The following is a 24,908-nucleotide window of genomic DNA, read 5'->3' on the forward strand; positions in this document are numbered from 1 at the left end:
CAAAAAAACACAAAAAGGCATTTTAGAAAGATTGAAAGGCCTTAATAGTTGCTTGCAGCACTGGTGTGGGCAGGAAATGAGAAGAATTCAAAGATACCTGGAACCCAGATAGAAAATCACGAGGGCAAGGTTGGTGTGAAAAGTGCTACAGCAGACATGTTTCGTTGGAGAATCCAGGAAGACAATGCAGATTTGTGGACATGTGTCCCTCTAAGACTGGAGGAAGAGAGATTACAGAATCTGTGTGCCGATGGTGAAGTGATGGGTGCATCAGTGTTTGTTTCTGGAAACATCATCCGTGTTAGAGGTTTACACAGCAGCCTGTCTCCAGTGTTAGCCAAGGATACCCTCACAAGCGTCAGGGCACCCAGTGCTGGGCTGTTTGCTGAGACAGAATCAGCAGGATGAGAGATGAGCATTTATATCTCAACAAGTCTCTCTTTGCTCTAAGAAAAAGAGCTCTTTAAAAACTGATGAAATCTATAAGCACAGTACTATCCAATAGAAATATAAAGTGAGCTAGTAGGTAGTATTGGTCTTTCTAGTGACTATGTTAAAAATTATAAAAATAAGCAGGTAAGATTAATTATTTTTATTTAATGGGATACATACAAATATTATAATTTCAACATTAATCAATACAATAGTTATTAGTGAAATATTTTACATTCTTTTTATAACTCTACATCTTCAAAATCTAGTAAGGATTTTTCTTAAGTTATTTATTTCTTTATTTATGCCCGTGCTGGGTCTTCATTGCTGCATGGGCTTTTCTCTAGTTGCAGCCAGAGCAGGGGCTACTGTGTAGTTGTGGTGTGTGAGCTTTTCTTTGTGGTGACTTCTCTTGTTGCTGAGCACGGGCTCTAGGGCACAACGGCTTCAGTAGTTGTGGCATGTGGGCTCAGCAGTTGTAGCGCCCAGGCTCTAGAGCACAGGCTTGATAGTTGTGATGCATGGGCTTAGTTGCTCTGTGGTGTGTGGGATCTTCCCCGACCAGGGATCAAACCTATGTCTCCTGCATTGATAGGTGGATTCTTTACCAATGAGCCACTAGGGAGGCCCTTCAGTAGGGATCTGAACACAGCACATTTCAATTGAAGCTGTAATATATCGGGGACTCAAAAGCTATGCAATAGTGGTTACTGCATTAGACTGTGTAATTAAAAATACCTTCCACTCCTTTGCTCTGAAAAAAAATACATACACACAAATTTTTTCTAGAATTTCTAAGGATGCTTATATCTCCTGAAGCATATCTATATTTGATTAAGAACTCATGTTTTTCAGGTCTTTGGGCTTTTTGAGACTGATTCTGAAAATAGATGGCTTTCTGCAATATTGTGAGGTTGATTTTAAATATTTTAGTCATGTAGAATCGGAGAAGGCAATGGCAACCCACTCTAGTACTCTTGCCTGGAAAATCCCATGGACGGAGGAGCCTGGTAGGCTGCAATCCATGGGGTCGCTAAGAGTCGGACATGACTGAGCGACTTCACTTTTACTTTTCACTTTCCTGCATTGGAGAAGGAAATGGCAACCCACTCCAGTGTTCTTGCCTGGAGAATCCCAGGGACAGGGGAGCCTGGTGGGCTGCCGTCTATGGGGTCGCACAGAGTCAGACACGACTGAAGCGATTTAGCAGCAGCAGCAGCAGCAGTCATGTAGAATATAAAGAAAGGTACAGTGAAAGTGAAAGTCGCTCAGTAGTGTCTGACTCTTTGTGACCCCATGGACTATACAGTCCATAGAAGTTTCCAGGCCAGAATATTGGAATGGGTAGCCTTTCCCTTCTCCAGGGGATCTTCCCAACCCAAGGATTGAACCCAGGTCTCCCGCATTGCAGGCAGATTCTTTACCAACTGAGCCACAGGGGAAGCCAGTACAGAGTGATAAGAATTCATTCTTGCACATTAGAAAGGATTAGACAAAGCTTTTTGTTTTACAGTTCTGTAGTGGACTGCTGCTGCTGCTGCTGCTGCTAAGTCATTTCAGTCGTGTCTGACTCTGTGCGACCCCATAGACGGCAGCCCACCAGGCTCCCCGGTCCCTGGGATTCTCCAGGCAAGAACACTGGAGTGGGTAGCCATTTCCTTCTCCAATGCATGAAAGTGAAAAGGGAAAGTGAAGTCGCTCAGTCGTGTCAGACTCTTAGCAACCCCATGGACTGCAGCCTACCAGGCTCCTCCGTCCATGGGATTCTCCAGGCAAGAGTACTGGAGTGGGGTGCCATCGCCTTCTCTACTCTAAAAGGTGGGTTTTTCATTTTCACAAGACACACTGTTGGTTACAGTCTTGACTTATTAACTCCGTGGATACTGTTTTCTAGGCTGGACAGAAACAAAAGGTTAAAAGCAACATTTTCTAGGTGGATCATTTTAAACACGCTTTTTAATTCAATGAATTTAAAAAATTGGTTTAGGTGGTTTTCTTCCCACTCACCATGATTATAGACATATCTCAGAGAAATGGCCTGAGGCATCATTCCTTTTCCAAACTCTTATGTACCATTGCTTTAAAGCAGCACTCATAAAGAAGACTTCTTTCTGAGTCTCAGGCAGAAGTATTTTTAGAGAAATCATCACGTTGTATTTGAAAGAATGACCCTTCCTGTAATTGGCCTGTTGGGATGATTTGGTTGTGGTCTCACATAATTACAGACCCGTGCCAACGGTCTGAGGGCCATCAGCATATTTCCAAGGCCTCTAAATCAAGGGTATTTGGTTAATTGCTCACAGGTGTTTTCCTGTGCTTATGAATACACACAGTCTATGAATTTTACAAAACTTGGCAGAAGGAAGGGCCATGCAGCCAAGGAGTTTCTTAGATTTACTCAGCTAATTAATCAGGCAGGTTAGGGATTTGGCTATTCTGTTGAGGGAGCTAAGCATTTGGAGTCCGACTGAGGAGTAACCTGTGCTTTTGAAGGAGAGTTTAAGAGGAAAACAAAAGAAAATAGGAAAACTTCAGTAAGCGGCTGCTGGCAGGAGCTCAGCATGGTGACACACCCTGCTCTGGCAGTTTTGCACAGCAGGGTCAGCTCTGCCTCTGCAAAGAATTGGTGCTGGCTTCTAAAATAAAGCAACTGTGTCAGGGTGTGAATTTTAACTTCTAAAACTGTATCTAAAGTACAAGCCACTGTGTTGACTCTTTTTTCTTCTGGTTACCCAAGATCATTATTGCTTGGGCAATGGCCTTGAAAAGTGTGGAAATTCTGAGCAGAGGATTCCTATATCATATTTGTTTAGAAATTCATCCTGTACAAGTAAATATGACAGTATTCTGTGGCATAATGTGAAATCCAAAAGAATGTCTCAATGATTTCTATAAGTCCTTTCTATGACAGTCATTCATGGGAAAAAAGTGTGGGGGCCTGGTTGGATGAAATTCATCTCCAGCCAGCCAGACCACATCATTCTGCCAAAGAAACTAGACAGAGACTAGTTTTGCAATTCACTTCAACAATCATAGGTGAATTCCTACAAAAAAGCTAGGAAAGCCAGATACTGATGTTAACAAAGATGAAAAGGACATGGTTTCTGTCCTCAAGGCAGTTACATTTGAGAGGAAAGGAGAGAAAAATGTTTCAGAGGGTCAATTGAATGGAAGAATCTTTATCCAGCGAGCGAATCTGGGACCCTCTTGTGGAGGGTGTAGCAACTGTGTCCAATTATGAAAGATTAGTAAGAGTACAGCTGAGAAAGTTTAGTATTCAGGGAGAATATTACAATAAAACAAAGAATGCAACTCATACCAGAATGGTCAGAATGCCCATCATCAAGAAATCTACAAACAAAAAATGTTGGAGAGGGTATGGAGACCCTCTTACACTGTTGGTGGGAATGCAAATTAATACAGCCTCTATGGAGAACAGAAGGGAGATTCCTTAAAAAACTAGGATTAAAACTACCATATGACCTAATAATCCCACTACTGAGCATATACCCTCAGGAAACCATAATTGAAAGACACATGTCCCCACTGTTCATTGTAGCACTATTTACAATAGCTAGGACATGAAAGCAACCTAGATGGCCATTCACAAATGAATGGATAAAGAAGTCGTGGTACATATACACAATGAAATACTATTAAGTCATAAAAAGAAATGAATTTGACTCAGTTCTAGTAAGGTGGATGAACCTAGAGCCTATTACACAGAGTGAAGTAAATAAGAAAGAGAAAGACAAATTTCATATATTAACATATATATATGAAATCTATAAAGATGGTGCTGAGGAACCTATTTGCAGGGCAGCAATGGAGACTCACACATAGGGAACAGACTTGTGGACACGGCAGGGAGGGGAGGAGAAGGTGGGACAAATTGAGAGAGAAGCATTGAAACATACACATTGCCATATGTAAAATTAGATAGCCAATGGAAATTTACTGTATGACACAGGGAGCTCAAATCTGGTGCTCTGTGATAACCTAGAGGATGGGGTGGGAGGTGGGAGGGAGGTTCAGGAGGGAGGAGACATATGTATGCCTATGGCTGATTCATGTTCATATATGGCAGAAGTCAACAAAATATTATAAAGCAATCATCCTCCAAGTAAAAATTAATTAATTAAAGACTACAAAGAACTTAATGGAGAGTGGATAGATGTGAGGTTGGAAACAGAGATGACAAGCTCCATGGATACCTTTTCTAAGATGAGGTGGACTTAATCTTGCTTATAATCTAAAGGGGAAGATCCAGTGGAGGGGAAGAGATTAGAGATACAAGCAGGTCTTGGAAGTTCTTGGAAGATACGGGTATAAAGGACATAGTTGTCCTGAAATAGAGGGATGGCTCAACTACTAAGACCAGAGAGAAAGACAGCAGGGTGGAGATGCATGTAGAAAAGCTTGTGAGCAGATAAGGAATTTGAGGTGTTGGTGCTTTACTGCCTCAATTTTCTGATGAAATTGGAAAGTTCTCTTCTTTAAAGCAATGGTTCTAATCCTTGGCTGTACACTGGAATCATCCGGGGAGCTTTAAAAGCAAAACTGATGCTTGAATCCCCTGCCAGAGAGTCTAATATAATTGGCCTGAGATGCAGTGTAGGCACCAGGATTTTTAAAAGGTCCTGGGGTGATTTTAATGGGTTGCCAAAATTGAGAACTCCTGGCTTAGACTAGGGTAAGGGGGCCAAGGAATGTAGTGAAGAGGTCTAGAACAGCTGTTAAGGTCTGGAAAAGGGAGTTGAGGAGAAGCAAAATAATTGTGAGGCAACCTTAAAGCCAGGTGAAACTTAATATCTTACCTTGTGAGAGTCCCAATCTTCACCGGCTGAATTCTTCCCCCAGTGGCAGAGTTATGCTAGCCATTGTCCTGAGGTGGGCTTTACACAGGCTCCGGGCAACAGAGAAAGGGATCAGGTCATTTTCTGTAGTCTAGGATGGGCTTGGGGGAAAGTGAGGCAGGGAACAGCCCAGCCCAATTCCACCATAATCCTCTATTTCTACTAGTTGACATTGTAATGAGCAGGAATTTGGACCAAAAAATTAAAACCAAGTAAACAACTCCATTGGGAGAAGCCAGGGGACCAGACACTCCAGCACATATATAACTAATTGCTGAATAACCTAGAGGTGAGTGTACACACTGACTACAAATATGTATGCAATTGCATGTCAGGAACTCATTTCATGCCCATCATTCTTTGAAAATCACCTTTCATGCCCATGAAATAAAAAGTCAGGATGTGGGTGCTGGTGGGTAAGGCTCTCCCATTTGTCATAGAAAGCTTATCCCAGGTCACAGGAGAGCTGTGTGCCAGCCCCCTTATTTCCCCTGGGGATGAGCAGCATTGCTCTCACGAGGGCAGTGACCTATTATTGAACCGTTTTGCATGTACACAGTGAGTCATTGTTCTGGCAGAATTCCCCGCTCTCCACACACATTTTTACCCACCTTTGGAATGTGGGAACACTGACCATGTATATAATAGCCTGGCAGAAAAGTGGCTCTGTCAGAGGTTTTCCTACTAAACAGCCGGAGGGGAAGCCAGGAACAGGAGAAGGGATGGGAAGAGGGAGGGTAGAGAGAGCCAGGGCAAGAGGTATAGAAAGAAAGAAATTTCAAGAGGAACCAGAAATCATGCTCCCTGCAGTGTTTCTCACCATAGGAACACACTGACTGGGTAAAACTCAATGTCAGCAAGATAACCAACATGATTATGTATGTAGAAAGCATTTACCATAATGTGCATATGTATATATTTAAGATCCTGGGCAAGTTACCTAACATCTAGTTTCTCAAAAAAGGAATATTACCTACCTAACACAGTTGGTATAGGGATTAAATGAGTTAATATTATTGGAACATTCCTGGAATATTGTAAGAGAGCAAAAAATTGCAATCATTGCTGCTGTTGTTATTATTTTCTATGTATTAGGCAGCTCTGAACTTGAGGACACTGTTACCCTTCCTAAGTTATTTTTTTCTTTAAATCTATTTTACTATCTGTAAAAGGGGGATAAAATCATCTGGTTAATAGGTACATAAATTTAAGGGGATTAGAACACGTATGCCCCTAAAACTAAAATAAAACATGTGGTGTACAAATTCATTACAATGACAATTCATTTATCCACAAGTAGTTATTATACATTTATTATGTGTCTGCACTGAGCCAGGACATGCATGGTGTCTGCCCACATAGGGCTTATAGTCAGCAGGAGAAGCTAGACTTTACATACAATAGAATAATAAAATGTATATTATATCATATTATATTATAAATGTAAAACTTTATAATTGTGATAAGGTTTTGAAAGAAGAACCAGTTGTTTTGTTTGAGCATTACAACAGGAACTGCATTAGTTTGGGTATAAAACTTTTCTGAGTATGATATTTAGTTAAGACATGCTTGATAAAGAAAGTAGATAGAGGTGGGGGTGGAGGGGAGGAGGAGGAAATGTCCCGATCAGTTTACACACCAAAAAAGGACCAAAGGCAGCTAGGGTTTAAGGAGCCAAGTAGCAAGAGATCTGGGCTTACATTAAGGAATTTGAAATAAGAGCACATCTTGCTCCCGTTTTTTTTTTCTCTGAAGGTCTCCCTGGTTGTTTTGAGGAGAACAGATTGGAGAGAGAAGAGGGTGGAGGAGAGAAACCAGGTTGGGGAAAAGAAATGATGGTGGCCTGGGAAAGCTGGAGTAGATGGAAATGAGGAGCAGCACAGGCAGAGTCAAAGCATATTGTGGAGGTGAAATTGGCAGGACTTGGTGATAGACTGAGTGTGAAGGGCGAGGGCTGAGAGGCGCCGAGAATGGCTACCAGATTTCTACCCTGAGATGTTGAGAAGATGGCACAGCCAGCGACAGAAATGACGAAGTCTCCTGGAGGAACAGGTTTGGTGGGGAATATGATTAGTACCTGTCATTTGTTTTCAAAATCATTTCATTGAAATGCAAATTATTTTCATCCATTGCAATCAGTAAAGAATTATTATAGTACAATTATTAACATATTTTTAGAAGTTGTAATATAAATATTATAACTTTTAGTATATAAAGTTGTAATATTAAGGAAATCTGGATGATTCTTGGACTCCATTTGTATAAAGAACTTCAAGTAATTCGTTGTGAGGTAAAAAATAGAATCAATCATCTGGTGACTTAGTACCCTTTGACTATTGTTCTGGTATCATTTAAACTTAACGATTATAGCTCTGCAAATAAAACCAAAATTTCTCATGACAGGAGTTCTGTGCTAAAATCTTCTAGCCTTGATAATTTAGAAAATGAAGAGTCTTCTTATATTTATATTAAAAGATGAATATTCATAATATCAACATGAAAGCTGGGCAAAATGAAGGAGCCTTTAAATTTCATCTATGCACTGAGTCCAAGGCTCAAAAAGTGAACAACAGATAACAGTATCTCTTCCATAAGCTGTGGCTGTGAGTGACTGTTCATTAAATCACAGTCGAGCTTTGAGGTACAAGGAGGAAAAGGAGGAGGAGGAAGGAAAATAAAGAGAAAAATAAGGAAGATAAGTAGGAGGGAAGGGAGAGGGAGAAATGAAGGGTGGTAGTAAGTAAGGAGAGAGAGAGGGAGGAAGGAAGAAAGAAGGAATGAAGGAAGGAAAGAAAATGAAGGGGGTAAAGGAATGAATGAAAAAAAGAAGAGAAAATGCCAACTTTTACTTCTAATGAATCTGAGGCCAATACATAAAGGAAAAAATACCAGGAAGAGTTGTCATAAATATGACAAGAAAGATTTCTTCCCCAATACTCCATAAAACAAACCTGCCAACCATCCACCACCTTCAGTAACTACTCTTCAAGTACCAATGACAGACGGAGAGTCAGAGAATATTCCAGACTCAGAGCATAAAGGTTTACAGCTAAAGGACAATTTATGACTGGAACTTAGGACACAGATCAGTCCAGATGTTTTGGGAGTTTATAGTTTCCAACAGCTGGTCCCCTTACCTACCAACATTACACCATCGACTTTGTATACTTTTTGGAATATCTGAAATTTCTCATCAGCTGGATTCCACATGTTCTCTTCAGGGATGTAACATTACTCCATGAAAACAAGTTAAAAGGTGAAAAGAAAGATGAACTTGAGAAAAATAGATCAAGCTTTTGCTTATGACAGCTGTACTTAATTTGCCCTAGAAGATAAGCAGATATTTTCCCTGTAGTCAACAGGGTTGCCTATGCCCTTTTCACTTTCAGGGGTGACTGGTGATCAGGCAGATTAATTCACCTTTACGAGCCTCAGGTCCATCGTTGTAAAACAAAGCGACTGAACGAAATGGGCTCCATGAGATCTCTTCCAGGTCTGTCCTTCAACTTTGACTAGCCTTCCTGGGAGCACTGTGTTTAAACCTCATGGGAATTGGCTTGACTTCTCTGTGGAGGTCATCCAAACCTGATTTCCACTTAGCTTGTCCTGTGACTTCTAGTTTTAAGTTGGCCTGGGAATTTCTCCTCTAAAATTTACAACTGGATGAAATAAATCCATCAAGGGCGGCTAATTAGAATGAATATCACTGCCAGCACTAACTTATGAAGGAAGTTCTGTGAGGATAAAGGGAAATGATTCTCCCCAGACACAAGGAAAGTTCCACTGATCTGGCACAAGGGTGGGGATCTGGTGCCAGGACGTGGGGCAGAGGGGTGATTACTAGGTCATTTTTCCCTGAGAAAGGCACGATTCCAAAGAGGACAGGGATAAAAGAGGCCCTGTGTCATTGTATTTAGGATGCAGTTAAATTTCAGCAGTCGGATATTTGCCTGGACCCCTGAAGGCAGGGCTTCCGCAGCCAGGAGCAAAGAACCATCATCTTTACTTCCAGGGATGTCACCCTTCCCAGGAAGTCTTTCCCACATCACCAGCCTTTCTCAGGCTGAATTTCTCCAGCGTGCTGAGCAGTGACTGTGCAGCCTCAGCAGAATCCAACAAGACAAGGTAAGACATAGACTCAGGCCACTTCCACTCCCATCAGCCTCAGCTATTTTCCAAAGGCTCCCACTGAACATGAGTGACCACAGCTGCTATCGGCCAACGGCCACAAGCCATGTCTCCGACATGTTCTTGGTTTTTCCTTTCCCAGAGACAATTCCCAAGTAAGAGGCAGTAAATTCAGGGAGAAGCAGGATCTGGGCCAACTGACTTACCAGTTTGCTGATAGAATCAACTTTGCTGCAATGGGGCTTTCACATCACCACATTCCAGTGCTATAGTATAATTACTTTAAACACAGAGTGGCATCTAACCACGCCACTGTTTACGTGCCCAAATCAGCACTCAGAGGACACTTTTTGCTGTTACCTCGACGTTGCATGTGACTTTGGCCGGGAAAATAAGCCTGATTTTTTGTGCTTGACGTCTGATTCAGAGGCTCTGAAGTGGCGTGTTGGATCCAGTAGCCTGCCCACCACAGAGTTGTGCTGTCGTCCTCACTGGTTCAGTCTGCAAACCAGCTCCATGTGGGGGCGGAGCTTTCCTGCCTGGCTTTCCTGCTTGTCTTTCTCTAATAGTGACAACTGACACAGCGTGACCCACCAAGGCCAAGCTATTTCCGGATAACACTTCCTTAACTCCACCAGTACATTCAGATGCAGTGTTTCACCCAAGGGCCAGACACCCAGCTGATCTTTTTAACTAGGCCTGACTGTCTTACTGCTCCACCCTGTAGGTTGCTGAACACAGGTGGATCTTCATGAAAGCATAACAGAGAACTAAAGCTACTGGATTAGATAGTATTACTTACAGATTCTTGGATATCTAAATGAAAGAGGGCTTACACATCTTTGACAAATTTGTTTAAGTCTTAATTTATATAATACCAAAGCAATGGCTTTTAAGAAGATAGAAAATACACAATAGGAACCTTCCTTACAACTCACAATAAGTAGGTCAATGTGATTGTTGTTGCTAAGTTGTGTCTGACCATTTTGCAATTGTGTCTGACACTTTTGCAACTCCATGGACTGTAGCCCACCAGGATCCCATATCCATGGGATTTCCCAGGCAAGAATACTGGAATAAGTTGTCGTTTCCTTCTCCAGGGGGTCTTCCCGATTCAGGGATCCAACCAACATCTCCTGCATTACAGGAGGTTCTTTACCTCTGAGCCCTGGGAAGCCCAGGTTAATGTGATTACCCCCACTTTGAGATTGGGAAACAGATATTCTGCCAGACCTACTTGGGGCAGAAAGGTGATGAAGATGCTAAAGTTAGAATTGACAGCCCCCACCCGGGACCAGTTTATGTGGTCACAGAGGTATCCAACATAAATCGGGTGACCATACATTTTATCAGGCAAACCAAGACTGTTTTTTTCAGAATGAAAAGGAAGTTATCAAAATTTAAAAATGGACCCATGTCTTATACCACTCACAGAAATTAACTTGAAATGTTAATTTCATTAAGATCTAAAACCCGGAACTTCCTAGAAGAAAACATAGGAGCAAAACTCCTTGACATGCATCTGATAACGACGTTTTGGATTTGACACCTGAAACATAAGCAATAAAATATAAAATAAACAAGTGGGATCACATCAAACTAAACAGTTTCTGCACAGCCATCAATAAAATGAAAACACAACCTAAAAAATGGGGGAAATATTTGAAGACCATATATCTGATAAAAGGTTAATTTCCAATGCATATAAAGAACTCAAAACCCTGAATAACTCAATTAAACAACAGGGAAAGGATCTGATTAAACTTTTCTCCAAAGAAGACATATGAAAGGTCAACAGGTGCATGAAAAGATGCTCAACACCAGTGGTCATCAGGGAAATGCAAATTAAAACCACAGAAACATCACCTCACATCTGTTAGAATGATCATCATCAAAAAGACAAGAGCTAACAAGTGCTGGTGTGGATGTGGAGAAAAGGAAACCCCTGTGCACTGATGGTACACTGTGTAAACCGGCATAGCCACTATGGAAAACAGCATGGAGGATCCTGAAAAGACGAAAAACAGAACTTCCATATATGAGTCCCTAGTTTCCCTTCTGGGAATATATCTAAATGTAACAAAAACACTAACTCAAAAATATATCTGCACCACCATGTTCATAGTAGCATTACTTAACAGTAGCCAAGACATGAAAGCAACCTAAGTGCCCATTGACAGATGAATAGCTAAAGCAGTTGTGATGTATATATATACAATGGTATATTATTCAGCTATAAAAATTGGAGAAAACCTAACATTTGTGACAACATGGAAGGACCTTGAAGGCCTTATGCTAAGTGAAATAAGTCATACAGAGAAAGACAGACACTGTATGATCTCACTTGTATGTCGAATCTGAAAATGGTAACAATAACAACAAATCAGACTCAGAGACAGATCAGACTTGTGGTTACTAGAGGTAAGCGGGGGATCAGGGGATCGGGAGACTGGGGATTGGAGGAAGGTGGTCAAAAGATACAAAGGTCAACTTTTAAGATGAGAGAGTTTAATACTTAGGATGTAATGTACAACATGACTATTGGTAACACTGCTGCCTGATGTTTAAGAAAGTTGTTATAAGAAGATCCTAAGAGTTCTCATCACAAGAAGCTTTTTTTTTTTCCTTTATTCTTTTCTTGCTGCTTTTTATTGTAGCTAGAGGAGAAGGTGGATGTTAGCTGAACCTATTGTGGTAATCATTTCACAACTTATGTAAATCAAACTATCATGCTGTAAGCCTTATACAGAGATGTATGTCAATTATTTCTCAATGAAACTGGGAAAAATACTTAAACAAGAATGACAGGCATAACCTGGGACTTTCTGGCAAACCAGGACATACATCCAAATCATCCTCCAGCATCTTCTGTCAGTGGTACTGCATCTGGGTGAACCACGAATCCAATGAAGCGTAAGTTTCAGGCTGCTCGCTTGCACTGGTCCCTGTATACGCTGGGAGGAAAGCAGGCTTGTAGTGTTGAAGGTTGAAGGGAAAGGTTGAAGGGAAAGCCAAACACAAGCAGGAAACATCTGTATGGAAGTGATGTTGGTAACTCTCCTAAAGATATTTTAGGAAAAGTCCCAGATCTCCAAGGCTTCAGGTACCTATTAGGATTCATTTCCTAAATAATTATGTATTTCTGTATTTAATATTGGGCTTCCCTGATAGCTTAGGTGGTAAAGAATCTGCCTGTAATGCAGGACCCCAGTTTGATTCCTGGGTTGGGAAGATCCACTGGAGAAGTGATAGGCTACCCACTCCAGTATTCTTGGGCTTCCCTTGTGGATCAGCTGGTAAAGAATCTGCCAGCAATGCAGGAAACCTGGGTTGGGAAGATCCCCTGGAGAAGGGAAAAGCTACTCACTCCAGTATTCTGGCCTGGAGAATTCCATGGACTGTATAGTCCATGGGGTCGCAAAGAGTTGGACATGACTGAATGACTTTGAATAATTTTTTTTTCTTGAGTATCCTCCTTTCCACCCCTCACCTCTACCCAAGTTATCTAAGCCTCAGGTTTCATATTTAGTGCCAAGGGTGCCTGCTAAGGTGGTGCAGTCTTGGGAGAGAAGTAGGAATCAACAGCATCCCACAGGGTACAATCCCCTGAATAATATTCCATTGTGTGTGTGTGTGTGTATATATATATATATATAAATATATATGCACCACAACTTCTTTATCTGTTCATCTATCAATGGACACTTAGGTTTGTGTCCATGTTTTAGCTACTATAATCATGCTGCTATGAACGTGGTGGTGTAGATATATTTTTGAATTAGTGTTTTCGTTACTTATAGATGTATTCCCAGGCTGTTTCTTACCTTCATCATGTTTATACTAATGGACTTAGGATAAAATGATCACTAAGGACTGCTCAAGAGAAGAAAATCTCCCAGCTGGAGTTGAGGGTCATAGATGACAGAAAAGGGGTAGCAGTCCTGGTTCCTAATCCTTAGTTGTAGGAAGAAATACAGAAGAACATGGTTTATTATATGTTTGTGAGCTTCAAGTCTTTCTGTAGTCCCTCTCATAGTTACTTTCTGCCTTAGTGCTTCACTCAGAATCAGTCCCTGATCCAGCTTCTGCTGCTGCCCAAACCTCCTCTCTAATAAGCTCTGTTCCTGTCAGGGTATTGGCTTATATTCATAGTATTCTAGTGGTTCATCCAGTAAAGAATCTGCCTGCAATGCAGGAGACCCAGGTTCGATCCCTAGGTCAGAAAGATCCCCTGGAGAAGGAAATGTCAACCCACTCCAGTATTCTTGCCTGGAGAATTCCGTGGACAGAAGAGCCTGGGCTGCAGCCCACGGGGTTGCAGAGTTGGACACGACTGAGTGACTAAGCATACACACACTCTATCCTAAATATTCATCCCCAACCAAGTTTGGGGAGCCCTTCAATCTAATCCTTTCTCTGCACTGACTCATTTTGTGGCTTTGTCATTTGTCATACAATCCTCAGTTTTTTTGAATGTGCAATGAAAATAAATAATGCCAGCAGCTCCTTGAAAAAAAATAGATCAAAATTTACAATCAGCTGATCTTCATGCATTAAAGCAGCACCTTAGGTGCATGGAATATGAGAAAAGAATATGTGATTGTCTTGGCGGACTTCCTGATCCTACTTCAAGAAATGAGGTGAGATACTCTTGTTTTGTCACCAACTGGATACTTTGCAGTATCTTTGCCTCAGGGAGTTATGCATTTTTAGCCATGCTGCCAGCATGTTTCCTGACTGCCAGTCAAGGAAATGTCCTTTTAAACAGGCTGGGGAATGCCACACATCCAAACACTCAAATTGATGAGATTGTGAAAACTGTCTGGTGACTCTGAAAGCTATGATTCTGCAAATCCCTCACATCTTTCCGGTTCTGGCTGTCTTTCATATTTTTGCGAAGATCATGCATGTTTTCTCATGCCTCTGGACATGTTGTTTCTCCAATTAGAATGCTTCTTTATATCTTCTTCGCTTGGACCACTCCTCGTTATCCTTCACAGTTTTCCCAGCTATCATAGTTTTCAGGAAGTTTTCCTGAGCACTGCTGCTCTCCACCCATCACCGTTAGCACCTAGTTCCTGATCACATCACCGGACTCCACACTGTTTGTTATCTGTCTCCTCCACTGGACTAGAAACAATCAGAGTATGGGGCTGTGTTCACTATAGTACTCAATAGTCAAAAAATGTTGAATAAATGAACAAGTGAATGAAAGCAAGAAAGTATTGTCAATCATTAATACGACATGAACTCTGGTTTAGTGGCTCCAGAAATAGATTCAAAGAATTTCCTTTGAAACTTACTTTGATTTATCCCCAATTTAGAGAATGTAGCCCTTATTGGGAACACCATAAGGACAAACTATTCACAGATTCAAATAAAATCTCAATGGTCTGGGAGACTCTGAATGATATATAAACAAGTAAATTAGACTCTCATTTCCGGCTTTTAATAGTATTGTCCTGCTAAAAGCAAGATGGATCTGTAGAGTGTGGATGGGTATATTATCCCTTGATGATATCTCTCTCTCCCTCTATCTCTCCCATTGCTCTGTCTTTTAATTTATTTATTTTTTGAGATTAATTTCTCAAAAAATTTCAAAATTTCAAAAATTTCAAAATAATTCATTTTTATTCTTTTGTTTATTTATAATTTTTTAGTTTTCAAATAAAACAAAGATGAACTTTTTAATGATAAAAAGTACGATTCACAAACAAGATAGACATCATAAACCATTAGACACCTAACAACAAAGAAACAAAATTACATAAAGCAAAAATCAGAAGAAACATAGGGAAAAGAAATATATATATAATCATAGTGAGCCATATTAACATTTCTCTGAGAATATTTGATGAAGTGCAGAAAAAATAAGAATAGGAGCATCTTGGATAATGTCATTAATAATTTAAATATAATAGATTTCTATTTACATTGATTTATATTATATCATACACAAATATACTTAAAATTTTGTATCTCATATGTTGTTAGTAGATGTCCATAAGACATTTAGAAAAGTAAATGGCAAAAAGATAAAGAGCTCTGTGTTTTTAAAACAGTCTCTGCTCAGCACTGCTTAGCCAGTGAGTGCAAACAGAGTCCAAGGCTTCTTCCATCCAGTCCAAGAGCCCAGAGAGATGTTTTTCCCTTGCCCTTCTAAACTGCAGCACTGTGATAGCTAAACATTAGCACCAAATATTTTATCCTCAACAAGTTGGTAAAATGAATTTTTTAAGTCCAGATTAGAGCCAAGGGAGCTTGGGAAAATTTGTCTGGAAGGCTAACTTGCTTTGTCAAAGCTCACTTACAGAATTGTTCACCCTAATCTTGTACAGATTAAAAACAGTATAATTAAACACATTAGAAAGTTTTCAAGTTGTCCAGGTAGCAGGAAAATCGTAATGACAATATTATATTGTATCTAGAAACTGTGCTTGAAGACTATAAAGACAGTTAATGCTATGTCTTCCTATTACACTAAAAGATGTCAACATTGCCATAATTTAAAAACTACATTATTTACTGCCCACCCTATCTCCAGCATAGTATGAGCTGTAAAATAGGAATAGGGATGCAGCAGTGAAGCAGGGCAGTCTAGGGGTACTCCATTACTAAAATCAGTAATGGGAAAAATCTCCTGTCTCCAACAATCTGCATACTTAGAATGGGATAAATTTGCTTGTGTGTGGAGAGAAGTGGTGATACACTTTTTTCCCATTTAGCAGAAACTGATTCAGAAGAGGTTGAGTAATTTCTACTGTTGCATTTCAGAGAAGAAATGACTGAAAATGAAAACAGAACCCAGAAATTCTGACTTCTAAACCTATATTTGTCCCATGACCCTTCTGGGATTCCCCTTATTTTTTTTTTTCTGAATGGGGGCAAAAAATAGACGTATTTCTACTTATGACAAGAAGCCATACCTTGGATAACTATTCCCTTGACCCAGACTAGAATGTAACTTCTTCAGTTTTATAGCAAGCTGCTATAGGATAAATCACTGTAGTGTTAGAATCCTTTTCCTCCCTAGCACAAATTCCATCACACCAACCAGGCTGGTGTCCTTGCTGTTCTGGGACTCGGCATGCTCACTCCTTGTTCCAGGAATGGTCTTCCCTCTCTTCTCTGCTCATCTAAACTGTGTCTTCTATCAGATTCACCGAGGCCTCACTTCATTTAAGGAGGGTACTCCCCTCTCATCAGCTCATAACTGGGCCCCTCTCTGAATTCCTCTAGCACTTTCTAAATCATTCTTCTTAGAACTTCATTCTCTTCTCTTTTTGTCTTCACTAAACTGTGAACGCCTGGAGAGCAAGGTCCATGCCTTACTTTGGAATATTGTCCTTTCCTATATTCATTAGGCATTAAATAGGCAACTTACAAATCGTTGTTCAAACAGCCCCCAGAATCATCTTATCCTTAGTGGTACTCCAAAGCTTGATGAAGAGTGAGTGAGCATGATGGGAAGCACATGAATTTTGAGTCAGACAGAATCTTTTAATCTTTCTTGGTCCTAGTTTTGTCTTTTTTTTTTTTTTGCTATAAATAGAATTAAGAAGACCTAACTTGCCAAGTTGTCCAGATTAGAAATAATGTGAAATGTCAATTACAGTGCCTTCTGTATAGTAGGCTGTTAATAAATGGAAACTGTTCTTGGTTATATAATAAGAGCTGGAAAAAAAATTATTTTATTTTGCATTCATTTGCAAAACAGATGAGTTTTGATATTACTCTCATCAAAGGAAAATAAAAATTATTTGGCAATATTATTTGAACTCATGATTAGAGAAGTGTGGAGGGAAAATGGGAAAGATTTTGGGCTGTGTGAATGTTTTTTTACTTATCAACATCAGGCTCAGAACTGGGGTTCTCTGCATTGAACATACCAGCAGTCACATCTTCAGAATGAAAAGTTTTAAAAAATATTCCTCTGCAAATTATTTCACTCTGTTCTCAGGATTTGTCAGGCTTCTCTGCTACTCTTGCCTGATGTCAGATTAAGAAGATAAACAATTTTAAAACATACCGAAGGAATGTTTTAAAGGAATTTTGTATATAATGATTTCTCTTTAGCCAAATGAATAGTTTTAATTACTTAAAATATGTGCATAGATCACCATGTGAGAATGTTCTTGATCCATAATCTCCTGTCTTTTCCTCAGTGGAACAGATGCCAAAATCTTTGCATTGACTGTAAACCAAACAAAGTTGCTACTTAATTAGCTCTAGTGACCTGGTAGCCTGAACACAAATGGTCCCTTTATTTTCAGCCACTCCAGTGATTTCCAGCAAATGAAGAGCCTGAAACATTCTGGCTGTCTGGAGAACCTATAACTGAAAGTCAGGTGAGTACCCTCTAAAAGAAGAGAGTCCTGTTCAAGAGAGTCTTATAACCTCATGAACAATTTATAAAACACTGAAGAGGAGGCCCACAAGCCTCAAAGACAGAAATCTATGAAGAACTGACTTGATGCATATTCTTGGGTGAGTCATATGCCCTTGTCCCCTTGTGGCTCCTCCATTTGTAAAAATGAGGATGATATTTTTATGAGATATTATCATGAGGCCTATTTAGATGTGTGGCACAGTGACTGAGGACACTGGCTTGGAGTTGGAAAGACCTGAACTTAAATCCTTGGTTTATTACTTATCAGTGGTCACTTTGAGCAGAAAACCTCTTTATATCTTACTTCTGTTGTTTGTAAAACTGGGGTAGTTATTGTTCCTATCTCATAGGGTCATTATGAAGATTAAATAATATGCCTGGAATATCACAATAACAATAATTATTAGCTATTATTTATAGAGTGCTCTATGCTTCTTATAGAAAAAACCATATAATTCAAAATCCAAAATATTCAATTGGCAGATAGATTTGGGAAGGCATTTTCAGTTTTCAGTAGATTTAAATAGGCTTCCACTTTCAATGAGTACTATATGCCAAATTACCGTAATTTTCTGTGTGAAATTCACACATTTTCTGGTTATTTTTTATATGCTTGTAGAATTACAACCATCAAGATTATGTGATTATGTGTCACATTCATCTCCATAACATTGCTCCCTCTCTCGCGATAATTTCCCTGTGAAATACTAGGACTAGATGAAGTAAAAGGGAGAATTATTAAATTATCAAGCCCTGAACTAGTCAAACTTGACTGTTCTTTGAGATTCTCACCTACATTCATTTTCAATAATGTAATTTCAAATTAATGATCTTAGTTTTTGGGTATATGTTTATGAATGAGACCTAGAAAGAACCTTTATAAGTAACTGAAAAGTGATGATTGAAAGATACCGTTTTCCTTGGTTTGAACTGTTACCTACAGGTGTTAAGATACTTCAGAAAGTCTAGGCAGATAGGACACGCTGGTGCACAGATGACTGAGGGACAAATAGATGGAGAAGCATAGCCCAAAGGAAATTGGAAATGAGAAAAAGCAGGATTGGGAGAGGGTGGCTGCTCTGAGAGACTGCTGGCCAAGACAGGAAGTGGATGGATGGGCATATTGGTTTGAAAATGATCAGTCCATGCAGATGTGTGCTGCCACCTCTGTTTCTGATGTCAATGAGCAGAAGTAGCTCCAGTCTGCTCCTCTTCCCTCTGTGTCCTCTCTTCTGTGGCTGACATCACCCAGTCCTGCTTCCCTCCTCCCCTCATAGCTCCATGCCTTACCCAGCTGGAAAGTTGGTGCATTGGAGTTGTTTACCATTAGAGTCAGAGCATAATGAATATTTGAGCTGAAAGACAGATGCATGCCTATTCCAGGAAAACACCCTGATTATCATATTCTCCACAACCTCTGAATGCTACTTTTGATAAGGAGATCACCACATGAATTGCATATAATAATAAGCTGCTTATTTTTAAACAGCTTTATTGAAGTTTAATTGACATATCAAAATCTATTTTAAATGTACAATTTAATGACTTTTTAAAATAAAGCCATAGGGTTGTATAATCATTACCACAATCCAGTTTGAGAACATTTCCAACTCCCCAGAAGATCTCTTATGCTTGTTTTCAGTTATTCCTCATTCCTACCCCTAACACCAGGTGGTCACCAATATGCCTTCTGTCTCTATAGATTTGCCTTTTCTAGACATATACATGAAGTCATCAAATATGTCTTTTGCATCTTTCATTTAGTATAATGTCTTTGAGTTTCATCCTTGTTTTTATCATACATCAGTAGTAGTAGTTTTCTTTTTTCTTTTTTTTTGCTAAAGAGTATTCCATTGTCCAAGCACACCTGATAGACATTTGAATTGTTTCCATTCTTTTGCTACTACAAATAATGCTGCTGTGGACATTTACATATATGTCTTTGTGTAAATATATGTTTTCATTTCTCTTGGGTAGATTCCTAACAGCAAAATTGCTGATTGAGATGGTAGGTTTAACTTCTTAAGAAACTGCCAAAAGATTTTTCAAAGCAAAAAATAAATTTTGCATTTCCACTAGCAGTGAAAGAGGGTTCCAGTTTTTCCACGTCCTTGGCAACACTTACTATTGTCTGTCTTTTAAGTTATATCCATTCAGTAGGATTGTAAGCATCCTAAAATGACCAGACATCACTTATCAACTAACAGGACCTTTGGTGTCCATTTAAGAAGAAATGGAATGCTTATTTGCTATTTCTTGTTTTGGTCAAACAATTAGAAGAAGTGTGTGGGTGTGTGCACACACACACACGCACACACACACACACACCCCTCTAGCTCTTGATGTGAGCAAAGGTAGAGGCTTGGCGCTGATTGTCTTCTCCCCGCCCAAGAGGCCAGCTTCTTCTCCTATACAACTCCTCCTCTGTTCCAGAAAATTGAAACAGATCCCTTTAGGCTGAGCCTTTCATACCCCATGGTATTATTTCAAAGAAAACAATAAAAAAAAAAATTCAGGGAAGTCATTTATTGATTTTGTTCCCATAATGATGGAATTAGGTGATAAATAATGCAAGCAGAAGCAAAGAGAATAAAGTAGAGAACCCAACATTTGTCAATTGCCCATGTACTGAATATGGGATAAGCCTTTTCATATTTTTCACATCAGGAAATTCTCATAATCTTTGATGTATTTTATAAATCACCATTTCATGGTCAAGAAGTGAAAGCACAGAGAGATTAGGTCAATTGCATAAGGTGGCACAGTGAGTGAAGTTAGGTTTTAAGCCCAGGTCATTAGTTCTGAACTGATTTTCTTTCACTACACCAACTGACAAGAAATAAACAGGAAAGGAAAATTTTAAGGAACAAAGAGCAAAAAGTTCATGTAAATGTTAACTACTGAGAGAATGTAACAAGATTTATAATGGTCTAAATTATACAACCAACGATCGGTTTGTGGTACAAGGGTTCTGTTATTTCCATGCTTTGATGCTTATGACATATACAGAGTTCAAACCCTGGGGACTAGGAATCAAACTCGAAGCTTTAGGAAGGATGGGGAGGTATGGTATTCCTGCTTATTTTATTTTCTCCCAGCTAAGAAAAGATTGTTCATTCTGAGTACTTGCCCAGATAATGCAGAGAAAATCCAGAGACATTTTTACCACCCAGAAACTGAGAGGTTCCTGAATTAAACTAGTACATTTTTTTGAGTAACAGTTCTGCTTCCCTTGGATGAGCAGAATCTTTGCTGATGTCATCACCACCCACCACCACCTGGCATCCCTGCATGGTGGTGGTCAGAGCAGTGGAGAAATGGGTGGAGCATTTAGAAGAGATTACTTGGAGGAGATGTCTCAAAGAATCACATTTACAGATTCTACAGAGAGGTCTCCTTAATCTCTGTCTTTAGGAATAACTGATGTATGTGTCTCATACACCATCTTTTTCCATGAACGTTTATATGGTCATCATGAAAGGAAAAGTGATAACTCATCTTTAGGATGCCTAGTTTCAAGGGAAATGGCACTGCCTCCTTTAGTCCTTCTGTTCCTTTGAGCATCAGGTTAGGGGTCGATTATGCTTAGGTTGGGGATATGCAGAGGGAGAATGAGAGATGTGAATATGAGCAATATTCTGTGAAATTACCTTTTCTCTAACAGCCAATACAGCTCTAGTATTTGGGGATTATTTAGATTTTTGCCAATTAAAGTCTTCAAATTTTAGGGCTTTAAATTAAATCCTGCCTGACAGCAACTTGTTACTTAGCTCATATTATCGATGTGTACTTAATAGCTCTTATCTTTGAATGGTAATAAAAATACCAGTGTATGCCACAGGATCTCAGAGTGAGAGGAAAAACTAGCAAAAGCAGTTACAAGGTGCTTTGCCAGAACAAATGTTTATTGATGTACCCAATAAAAATACTAATAATAGTAGCACAGATCAATACCACTTCCCAAACTAGGTTCCAAAACATATTAATAGGTGATCTGGGGTGGTGGGAAAACCCAACTCCATAATCAAAGACATTTGGGAAACACTGAGTGGAATTTGTACAACACTAAAGAGACTTCAATGTATTAAATGTGCATTATCAGCCTTCAAAAGGGGGATACCATATGGGGATTTTCTGAGCTGCTTGAAAAGACAAACATTTAATCACAGGAACAAGATGTAAAACATTTGGGGTAAAGATAACATGGAAAACTTGCTATTGCTTCAGGGGTATATTTCGTTGTCTTATCCAAAGTTCACATATCCAGACCACTCTTCATTTCACCTACCTTCTGCCTAATATCTCCAGGAAGGACCCAGATTGGTAAACATATAGAGCATAGGAAGATACTGAAAGAGGAATGGTATCTATGATCCTTTCTAAATCCGAATTATCTTCTGAAAGCCGAGAGCCAGCCTGTTTGAGGCACTGGTTAATGGTGGTTTCATGTGAAAAGGAAATTCTTCATTAAAAAACAAAACTAAAAAGCAAATAAACAAAAACTAATTTATATAATAACTACATGCAGTGCATGGGACTTGTTTGGATCTGGATTCTAACAAACCAAGTATAAGAAAATATTTGGGGGATGAGTGGAAAGTTTGAAGGCTAAGGAATTATAATAATCATGTTAAGCATGATAATGGTACCTGGTGCTCTAAGGACATATGCTTAGTAGTTTAGTGTGGAATATCATGATGTTTAGGATTTACTTTAAAATAACCCAGGGAATTCCCTGGCAGTCCAGTGGTTAAGACTCCATGGTTTCACTGCCAAGGGTGCAGTTTCAATCCCTGCTGCTGCTGCTGCTAAGTCGCTTCAGTCGTATCCGATTCTGTGCAACCCCATAGACGGCAGCCCACCAGGCTCTGCCGTCCCTGGGATTCTCCAGGCAAGAACACTGGAGTGGGTTGCCATTTCCTTCTCCAATGCACAAAAGTGAAAAGTGAAAGTGAAGTCGCTCAGTCGTGCCTGACTCTTAGCGACCCCATGGACTGCAGCCTACCAGGCTCCTCTGTCCATGGGATTTTCCAGGCAAGAGTACTGGAATGGGGTGCCATTGCCTTCTCTGATCAGGAACAAAGATCCTGCAAGCCATAAGGCATGGCCAAAAAATAAAAATAAAAAAAATAGAGGAAGCAAATATGGCAAAATATTAATAACTGTTCAGTCTAAGTAATGGAATATAGAGAGTTTTTATAATTTTTGTTAGTTTGAATTTTTTTATGATAAATAGTTTTTTTTTTTTTTTTCTTCTTAATGCAGGTTTGTCAGTGCAGATCTACTAAAATCAAACTCTCTAGAGACTGGGCCTAAAAGTCTGCTATTGTTTCCCTCCTCCTCTTTCTCACTCTCTTTTTAAAAAATCATACGTAGTATCAGCTAGCTGAGATGCTAGCTTCCTCTGGACTGTGATAACCTTTGCACATTGCCCTGTACTTCACAGCCCAGTACTTGGCAGTGAGGTTGGTGTGTGAGGTGATTTTAACACAGGAGAAAGCCTATTGCAGTGCTCCTGAGCAGTGGCTGGTATGAAGCTTCAGGTCTTTTCCAGTACTGAGTAGGCAAAGTCTGGCATGGTCCAGTGTGTAGACCCAGAGCCATTTTGAATTACATGAGCCCAGGTACTCATATGCAAACAAAATCATTGGCATATAAGCAAAGGCTTTTGGTTTTTAAATTTTACAAGAAGTATATTTAGAAAGCAATTTTAAAATGCTCTCATTTCCTTTAAAATTTTAAGTAAATTTTTTCACAAGTCTGTACATTTAGCTGTTAAGAACTATTCTCTGTAATACACAGTTGCATATCTGAATTAAGATTTAAAAAGTGAATAATTACTTGTCATAATTAGAAGGTAACTATAAAATTATAATAAAAAGTAATATTATATTGTGCAAGTACAACATTTTAAAGCAAACAATGTAATAACTCTAATCAATTTCTAACATGGGTACCTAAAAATTAGTTCTTTAAAGAGAATGGCCACTCTGAGTGATTAGCATAATAAAGTTATATATTATACTTCACATACTAAATGACTGTCAACCTTCAGAGTTGATGTTTTGATATATCTTTTAAAAGAACACAGTGAAGAACACAGAAATTCATTACCTGCAGAATCCATGCTATTAACCCATACCATCTATACTCTCAAAACCCCATATCATCATAACTTTCTAAATATTCTGGCAGAAGGCTTACAGAACAGGCCTGAGTATCATGCTGTGGTGCATATGGTCTGCAGAAAGTGGATCACCAACATAATTAGCCATGTTCTAAGACATCACATCCATTAAATATAGGTTTGTGAGCTGTTTTCATTTTTCTAAAATACACTGAGATGGCCTCATAGCTGCCTTTTTAAATGCTTATCTGTTACCATTTAAAATCATGTAGCATACCAGAAGGTAATGGCACCCCACTCCAGTACTCTTGCCTGGAAAATCCATGGAAAGGGGAGCCTGGTAGGCTGTAGTCCATGGGGTCGCTAAGAGTCAGACATGGCTGAGCGACTTCACTTTCACTTTTCACTTTCATGCATTGGAGAAGGAAATGGCAACCCACTCCAGTGTTCTTGCCTGGAGAATCCCAGGGACGGGGAAGTCTGGTGGGCTGCCGTCTGTGGGGTCACACAGAGTCGAACACAACTGAAGCGACTTAGCAGCAGCATACCAGATGTGGTACCTTTAATACACCTTGGGAAGCATCAATCTAATTTAAGTGCAGCAAAATTATATCAGATCCTTTACTATTAGGAAAGAAAGGGGGAAAATGATTCCTAAAGGGGAAGAAGTATGTCATATATATTTGTTTGACTTGTATCTAGAGCAGTGCCTAGAACAAATAGGCATGCAGTACAAGTCTGTTTGAGTAAATGAATGAATGCTCATCATGTCTCCAAATTATCTCTAGCCCCTATTCTCAAAACCAATTATTTGTCAAGATAAAGGCTTTAATCAGAGCGCTTAGCCCATGAAAATTAAATTGCTGAACCTGGCCCCTTTGTAGGAAATGTAAAACTCATGAAATTCAAGTACTCTTGGGAAATCCAAACACATTTTCATTTACCAGTGTATATAATTGAGGCAAAAATAAATTAG

The 24,908-nt window shown here is 39.5% G+C and overlaps 1 protein-coding gene across 4 annotated transcripts in view; it reads left to right on the forward strand.

Moving 5' to 3' along the window:
- FRMD6 (FERM domain containing 6) overlaps positions 1–24,908 on the forward strand; it is a 271,689-nt gene that overhangs the window by 145,520 nt on the left and 101,261 nt on the right. For all 4 annotated transcript variants that reach the window (XM_061430975.1, XM_061430977.1, XM_061430978.1 and 1 more), the window contains one exon: positions 17,690–17,764. The gene's annotated coding sequence lies outside the window, so the exon portion shown is untranslated. The remainder of the gene's footprint in view (positions 1–17,689; positions 17,765–24,908) is intronic.

This window comes from Bos javanicus, chromosome 10 (assembly GCF_032452875.1).
Source record: "Bos javanicus breed banteng chromosome 10, ARS-OSU_banteng_1.0, whole genome shotgun sequence".
NCBI classification, from domain to species: Eukaryota; Metazoa; Chordata; class Mammalia; order Artiodactyla; family Bovidae; genus Bos; species Bos javanicus.